At 43.5% G+C, this 8,743-nt stretch overlaps 1 long non-coding RNA gene across 1 annotated transcript; it reads left to right on the forward strand.

Annotated features, from left to right (window-relative positions):
* The first annotated feature begins 306 nt into the window (after nt 1-306).
* LOC133265693 (uncharacterized) lies at nt 307-2,533 on the forward strand. Its single transcript, XR_009742084.1, has 3 exons — nt 307-1,040; nt 1,136-1,270; nt 2,457-2,533. It is a non-coding gene; the product is annotated as an uncharacterized LOC133265693 (long non-coding RNA).
* The last annotated feature ends 6,210 nt before the right edge of the window (nt 2,534-8,743 follow it).

Raw genomic sequence — 8,743 nt, forward strand, 5'->3', positions numbered from 1 at the left:
TTAACCACAGCTTTTTAGAGAGTAGACCTGCTATAGCCAGGCTATTTCACTGGCTCTCTGAAAGGGTGGGTTTGGGTTTTTGAGGGGTTGAGGTGGGGTTCTGTGTTTGGGTTAGGGTTTGGGGGCAGCTTGGTTGGTTGGTTTGGTTTTGAAGGGGATGTTTGGGTTTTTGTTGTTGTTTGGGCTTTAGGTTGGTGGAGGGTTTTTTTGGTGATGCATTGTTTTGTTTTTTACATAGTACAAATTGCTGGAATAATAACTCTGTAAATTTTATGTTTACCACAGCTTATTCACTGAAATGAAAGCTCACAGACTTCATGTAATAGGAGACGGTGTTGTCCCATTTATTCTTCTTGTGTAGATTCTGTTAAAACTGGTCCAAAACAAATCAAAAGAAAGCTAAGCACTGTATGTTGTTCCCGAAAGAGATTTCCTAAGGCTTTCCCAGAAATGCCGTGGGCTTATTTTATTCCAGCAATTACTCAAAGAGGAATAATCAGCTGTTTTTTAAGTTGTAGGTATCAAGTTTCTGCTCTTGTTCAGGCTTAATTAGATTGTGGAATATGGTTGTCTGGGTAGGTGCATTAGTGTGACTGAAAATGAGCTCTCTTCTCCAACAGGTATTTCAGCATGGAGGCAGTGTTTCATGCCATGCAGTGCCAGCCCTGTAATGCTGAAGATGTGCCAGACTTAGAAATAAAAAGGACCTTGTTCTGTTTCAACTTCAGCCTTGCCCAGCATCACACGCTGACACTGGGAGGTCTTCCAAGAATGTGTGCCACAGGCCCTGCTAAAGCAGATACCAAAAGCACGTAACTACTGCACAGCTTTGTGCTGTAACAACGCTACTCCCATGCATGCATATTTATAAAGTCACTACTGAATAATGAAAGGACATTTGAAAACCTCTCTATCCAAAGATATATGAAATGCATGTTGTTGTGGGTTTTTTTTCACACTGAATTTAAGTGAAGAATATAGTAGAAGTAGCAGCAGAAGATAAAATTTGCTTTAGGAGAGTTCCAAGGAAGGAGGAAAAGGTAAGCAGCATCTAACAGACACGAGGTGCTTGTTCAGACGTTTTAAACAGCTACTCTACTAAGCCTAGCTATACCATACCATACTGTCACCCTAGAAGCTACAACCAACAACTCCTAAATGGATCACAGGAGGCTGAAGATCCTCTTTGCTGAAATGCAGCCACGAGACTCTCACTTTGGGACTGACGCATTACCTGCTGCAGAAGCTTATCTGGAAATGACTAAGATAGGTAAGTAAAATACTATGAAGTAATAGAGGAAAAAGTGATAAAGCACAAAATCTCCTTCCATATCACAAACAGCACAGAACTCCTCAGGGTATAAAACACATCAGATGATAGAACAGACTTACAAAATCATGGGTGACAGAGTTAATAGGGAACAATTGTTCACTGTTTCTTGCAATACAAGACCTACAGATAATCAAGTGAAGCTATTAGCAAGTTCAGAAGGGAGACACTTTTTCACATAACACATAACTAAGGTATGAAACACTTTACTGGAGGAATGAATGTTTGCATCAATTCCAGAAGCTCTGCAACAAATTCTTCAAGGAGAAACCTGTCAGGCACTATTAAACACAACAAAATGAGCTGCAGGTCAGGAAGCCCCAAAGCAGCCTCAGTTCTGCAGCCTGGGCTGTGCCATCTGAGCTGCTCTCACACTCCTTTACCAGTCACTATTGCAATATCATGCATCAACACAACACCATACTAGAGGAGCTTTAGGTTTCACCAGGCATATGGCCATTCCTATTTTCTGGAACAGCTGCCTTACCTGTAGGACCGTACACTGACAGCAGTGCTTGTGGGCCATGCAGGTGCTTCAGTGAGCAGAGCACAGCACCACCATGGATTTGAGTTCCCTGCATGGTGGAAGTCAGCTTGCCTGTGCTATAAGCCCATCCCATCTAGAGAGACAAAGAGGCAAGTTTCAGCCTACTGCTATGTTTTTTAGAGTAATTTACTCAAACATGGACTTTCAGCAATAAAACATTACAGCATGAATATGCAAATAGTAAATCCCAGTCAAAAAGTAAATTAGCAAGGTGCCAGGTACCTTATCTCTTCAGTTCTATCGTGACTTATCACAGTTGACATTTCCGTGAAGCTGTAGTAGCAGATCTGAGTTTGAACATTCATAAGAAGATGCAATACACCAGCGGTGATGTCAGTAGAATGTCAATCTCTGCCTACTTCGTTCAGACTGAACTTAATCACAGGAACTGCATTAATAGTCAACATAAGCCATCTGTTTAAACGTGTGTTTTGAAAAGAACTGCCACGTACAATAAACATACTGTAATCACTTGCCTATCTGCCTATGTGAAACAGGGATTCTGCCATTTGCCACACAAAAACATTAAATTACAGGTTAAAAGCAGTTTTATATCAAGTTCATTGGTTTACATGTCAGGTCCAATGATCCAACAGTTTTGATGCAGTCTGGGAAGTATGTTAACTGCAGAGCTGCTGAACCAAATTGTTTTGCCAGGTGATGTCTAACTACCACGGGCTCACGAATGAGATTTATCCCGATTGTACATTATACTTATCTTTCACCCCTGATCCTGCATGGGGGGAAGAATTTACCCTCTCCTTTGCAGGCCAAAGCCATTTCAAGCAGCTGACACAACACAGTTAACAGCTATGTACCAATGTGGGAAAAGTCAGAAATAAGAAACCTCCCATTTTATCTGTCAGACTGGCTCAGAAAAACAGGCTTTCATTCCTTTGTTCTTCCTTGGAAGTAACATCTAATATGCACTTACAAGAATGAAACAACATTCACTATCACTTGTGGTGTCATTTCTAAGTAAGCTTTGTTAAATTAATCATGATAATGCACTGGTGCCTGGGCTTATTGAGAAGCAGCATAAATTATGAATCTGCTTCCATATGCACTGAGCAGGGATGCAGAGCCGGCTGCGTCCTTCCTGCTCACGGGTACACAGTGGAACTGTTACATTGATCAGCCATTAGTACACAAAGCATTTATGGGTGCAGTATAGAGAGGCTCAGAAACCGGAGGGGTGGGAGCTTTCTGCTGGGGCCACCTCCAACATTGATTTAATGATCAATGACAGCATTTATCTACCTCATACAAAGATAGAAAGAAATAAGTCTAATTTGACTCAGGCTATCTCCCTCTGTCTCTCAGAAAGAATTGAGGGACAAATGCCTGCAGCCTGTAGAACTAGAGCTAAAAAATCCCACACATAAGTGTCTTCGAGAGACACTTTATTGGGTTATTATAAGCAACACAAGTTATTTTCTCAAGTGACTCCCTTTGGTTTAAATTGCCTCTATTCCAGCTAGACCTCTTTGCTATGTAGCCCTTACAGGCACAACAAGCAGCAGTCTGTATGGTTTGGGCTCCCTTTCCCCAGCATCAGGGTGAGCTGTTGCTTATTGAGAGCTGTGTGGCTCCTCTGCCATACACAAACACACCTCTGGAGCAGCTCCCTCCTGAAACTGCAGGCAGTTGGGGCTTCCCTAGCTGGGCACTAAGGTTAGATACAGACAGGACAATGTACCCTCTGTTAAGATTCTTGTGGGAAACCTTACAAACGAGAGCAAAGCGTGGCTTCTTGGGCTATTGCCATCTTTAGCTTCCTGCTCTGTTTCCCCTAGAAGCACCATTTGCAATTCAAGAAAAGGGGAAGCCATAGATAACTATTTATCAGATCAAGCAATATGTAGGCAAGATTTCCATTAAGCAAAGTATCAGTCTATTTATTTTTCACTATTAGGAAAGATACCAAGTAATTTGACTGGTACAGGTAAGAAACAACAGAGAGCTGGGGGTTTTGTATCTACTACCCTAAACTGAATGTTGCTTACATCTGAGGCAGGGAACATACCCTCCTACAGCTTGTCAAAAGGGTTATACTCCTAATACCGGTGCTGTACCTGTCCCAGCCATGTTGTCTGCCCAAAGGGGAATACAGCATGCAGTGAAGCCACACAAAATGTTTACAAAAGCTTGCCAAGAATGTGCACATTTGCTGTGGTGACATTTGCAGTTACAGCTGCCTGAAGCTCTCCACATGAGCAGTAATGAAGGGGAGGCTTTAATATTGCAATAATTTCTTACCAGTAAATGTGTAAGGCTTTCACCTCATCAGGTTTTAAGTCTTAGTTTTCCACCACTTGCATTTTGTACTAATGACATCTTGCATGAGTATTAAAAACATTTAACTTGGCACTTAAAGCATTCTTCTGAGATTCCCTTTGCATATAATGTAAGCAGGACCAGACCACAGCTATCTGTAATACTTTAGAAAAGCCAGGATGGGCAAGACATCTTACATTACATTGCTGCTATTAGCCAAACCTAAAAGCGAAACACAGCCAGGAAAGTCATCTCCTGTATTCAGGAAGTGAAAGTGAATAAAACGAACAAGGGAAGTGTGATTTGAGGAAGAAAAAAAGATGGAGCCAAACTCTTGTCAGTGCTGTCAGAATGGACTGATAGAGGAAATGGGCACAGACTGAAACACAGGAAATTCCATTTGAATATTAAGAGGTGCAAAAGGAGAAAAAGCCCATAACTTTTTTTCCTCTGAGGCTGGTCAAGCACTGGGACATCAGAACAGGCTGCCCATGAAGTGCTGTGATCACCAGCCCTGGAAGTGCTCAAAATCCACATAGATCAGGCCCTCAATGACATGGTTCAGTGCTGGGGAACAGTTGATCTTAAAAGGTCTTTTCCAGCCTTTTGTTATCCATTAAAAATCAAGGAGTCTTCACTCTTTTCCTTCCCCACAGACAAACTGATGCAAGACTGCACAGCTGAAATGCTGGCTTGGATCAGCTTTGACAGCACTCAGCTCCCAACTCCTGCTGCTAAACTTAATGGTTGGTATCAGCAGAAAGCAGTTCTGGCAGGTACAGCTCTGCCACGGGCACAGGGCTGCCAGAAGGGGTCAAGTAACACAGGCTGACAACCAGGGTATCTTACAGAATCACAGTTATGTAAATTAAATAATCTGATGAAAGCAGAGAAACCTCAGACAAGCTGAAGTTGGTTCCAGCATTTCAAGACAGCATCTGTTACTGTATTGTAATTTACTGGGCTGGTAAATGCAGGCTTACTGCCCACTGCGAACAGCTAATGGTTAGCACAGGAAGCTTTGACAAATGAAACAGCAGTGTAATGGAGACCCAGAACTCTGGCTAGTCCTCCCACTACAAAGAAGCAGGTTTTTCACTCACCTTGTGCTTCTTCAAACATTTCCCAATTTTACATTGAAGAGGCTGAGAAACACAAGCAGAAGAATCATCGAGATTCACCAGAAAGGAAGTAGGCTGGAAAATCTTGTTCAGTACTTTCCTGTCTAGTACATGCAATGCTTGACAAGGTCAGGCTCTCACTGTACCTCTCAGGATAGCTAATTTTGCAACGTTAGAACATTTATAGCCAGAAATAGAAAAGTAATAGCGGAGGGGATAACGAAACCAGAAGACAGAGCTGTCTGGTCACCTGTGGTGGTGTCTGGGCCAAACAGGCTGTTCATTCTTTTCACTCCTGCTTGTTGCACCCCTCCTCTCATCTCTGGAACCGTGCTCAATTGCCCCTGCCTCACCCCAGTTGCCAAATACCACCAGCAACCTGGGCTGTAGCCATTTCTGTTCCTGACAAGAGCAAAACACTGCTGGAAGCTCATTTCCTGTCATGAGGATCCCCTAAATGCAAAGGGCCAGCACCATAACACACACGATTGCTTAGCAATGCTGACGGGGGCACAACAGGCCGATACACAAAGAAGAATGTAGCCCTCTGCCCCACTCTTCAGGCAGCATGGCGCTGTGCACAGCCCAGGACAAGGGCTGGTTTGGAGCATCCACAGGTCTGTCCCCTGTGTTTGCTGTCAATCACCTTGATGCCAAGTAGATGAGTTCACAGACACTCTGCAACGTTCAACTTTGTTTTACCTCTGCTACCAGGACAGATTGTTCACCATAACTTTAGTCCTTTCTTCTAAGACACTATAAATAATGATATCGGAGTACATTTCAGTGACAGTCATCAGCATTAAGTCTACTGAAATGCCACCTCATTTAAATATGCAGATTAATCTTACATGGTGGGGTTTTTTTTGTTCAGAGAACACAGCAATGGAAAACAGACAGTATTTAATTAAGCCATTCGTTTTGTGAGTGTGAGGATGCTGTTTGTTTTAATCAAACATCCTGCTGCAAAAAGCTATCAATAGATGTGACTCACTACCTTTTCCACCTTAGCCAAATGTCATACCCAACAATACAGACACTCATACAAGCTAAAAGATCTATCACCTAGATACAGGACAACTGCCCAACTCTGATGCAGGCAGCAGTTGCTGGAGAGCACAGGGACAGCCCAGTGAGCACACAGCCTGTGGCCTGTCCTCCCCAGCAGTCTGCAGAGACAGGCTTTCCACAGAATTACACATTCATCTAGCTGTTCCTTCCTCAGTTCTCTGAGCACACACGAAGTTACCAACAGGCATTAAGAGTTAGAGTAAGACTAGAAAGATTTTTGCCCATTAGGCCCCACCATATACTCAATCCTTCATCACAGTCACTATGGCTGACTGAAAAGCCAAGCCGCAGGAATCAGCTTCCTCAGAGGGGGCATGAGGAGGTGGCATGAGGAGGTGGCATAGATGCTGTTCCCAGCAGTGCCTCTCCAGAGCCAGTCCGAGAAATGGGAGCAGCTTAGAGCAAGTGGTGCAATAAATGGAATGTGATACTGCAGACTCTGTGCTGCCCAATCCCCAGCCTACACGTCTGCTCTGTTTGGCTTTTTAGGTCATAGATATTTGTTTCCCTTGGTATTATTTCCGAACGTTACCTGAAAAGCAGCATAGTTACAAGAACTGTGTTTTACCCTCCTCTACATGGCACCACAGGCTGTATTTAACTGTAAGCTGCATGGATTTCTGGAAGGAAAAACATAGATTTGCTTCACAGTAACATTTGTCCAGCACTGAAGAAGCACGCTTAAAATAACTGGGTTTGAAAAGGCCAGCACAAATAGTACCTCCAGTGCAGCTGAAACAAATGATATTTGCTTAGCAAAACCTGAGTCCAGGATCTTGGCAGGAAGAGCTTCTTTTCCTCAAACAATTGTGAAGGGTCGTTTTAGGAATGAAATTAAGAGGTGATGTTCAAGCCAGTGAGCACTACTGAGCACGGCTGATCAGACCACTGCTGTAGAGTCATTCACGCAACTGCAGTTTCATGCTATTTCAGAAGTTCAGACAACTTCTGAAGAGTCTTTTTTAACTCTGTTTGCTAATGCCAAGAGATGGATTTGCTTCTTGCTGTTGACTCTCATATAAGCATTGATGCATTAGGAGCTTTTCCAGGCTGAAGTATCCAGTTGCCTTCCTGTTTGCTTATGCAGGTGCTTTACGTACTAGCCCAAATAATGCTGACGCTTCTGGAAAGCAGCTGCAGCACAGACAGCGCTGTAGGTGTTCGCCACTCAACAGCTTATTTGACGTCTAAGAGCACAAGAAAACAAGTCCTGTGCCCTCTAACATTCAAGCAAGTTAAAGTATTTGAACTGTATTATGGCTCTGCACTGCTGATAAGTACAACACCCTGAAAAGCAACACCCCGAAGCTCAAAAGGGATCAAATACTCCCAAATGTAAAAAGACACACTAAAATGGAAGGGATGGGACCAAAACTGTTCTCCATCTAATGTTACAGTCATACTTAGTCCTGAGTGTGACTAATGTAGCTGAATAGGTACTTAATTCAAAGTTCTTACATTAAAAGAGAAAATTAGCAAGGAAAATCCAAAGTTAGATTATTTACCAGAAAAACACAGGCAAAATCCAGCTGTCCTTTCCAGGCCTGACCTCTGCCTTTGAATCTGGTATGGATGTCTCCTGCTGCTTTCAGCTGAAGGATCAAGCACCCTCTAGCCTGCAGGCCGACCATCAAACTTCTGTAAAGAGGCTTTCTCAGAAATAAGTCATTACCTAAGGAGCCTTAAACCCAGCTGTTTTCTTTCAAACAACCAGGGCTGCAGACTTCACCTCTTTAAATACCCGAGTAGATGAGCCCAGCTGGAACCTTATTTTCCTATGACAGGAAGGGAGGACTTTCTCAATGGACTTAACTCCTTCCCTACCTGATGAAGGATGAGACTTCACAAGCACATCTCTTGCATGCCCATTAGCCTGCAGAAAAGAAGGTTCACAGAAGATCTCATTGGTGTGTATGAATATCTGATGGGAGGGAGTGAAGAGGATGGAGTCAGGTTCTTCTCAGTGATAGCCAGTGACAGGACACGAAACAATGAGCACAAACTGAAATACAGGAAATTCCACTTCCACTGAAAGAAAAACTTGTTTACTGTCAGGGTGGTGAAACACTGCACTAGGGCTTCCAAGCAGATTGTGGAATCTCTGTCCTTGGAGACGCTCCATTCTTGGGTCCTAGGCAATCCTTTGGAGCTGGCAATACAGTCTCTAAAGGCCCCTTCCTGCCCCAACCATTCCATCATTCCGTGTCCCTGCAGTAGAGCCCTGGCATGGCACATATCACAGAGCAGACACCCACTGCAGTGTGACTATATGCGATCCTCTGACACATGTAACTGTTCTCTTCTCTATTACCTCGGCCTCCTTCTCCTTGTGGGAATACCTGTGAAAAGTCCCAAGAACTGAAAATGAGTGTTGAGCCTGCAGAGAGAGCCTCTGCC

The sequence above is a fragment of the Pezoporus flaviventris genome, unplaced genomic scaffold (assembly GCF_033815535.1).
Source record: "Pezoporus flaviventris isolate CSIRO_AGI_PZ_B2104156 unplaced genomic scaffold, CSIRO_AGI_Pfla_v1 ptg000006l, whole genome shotgun sequence".
In the NCBI taxonomy this organism is placed as follows: Eukaryota; Metazoa; Chordata; class Aves; order Psittaciformes; family Psittacidae; genus Pezoporus; species Pezoporus flaviventris.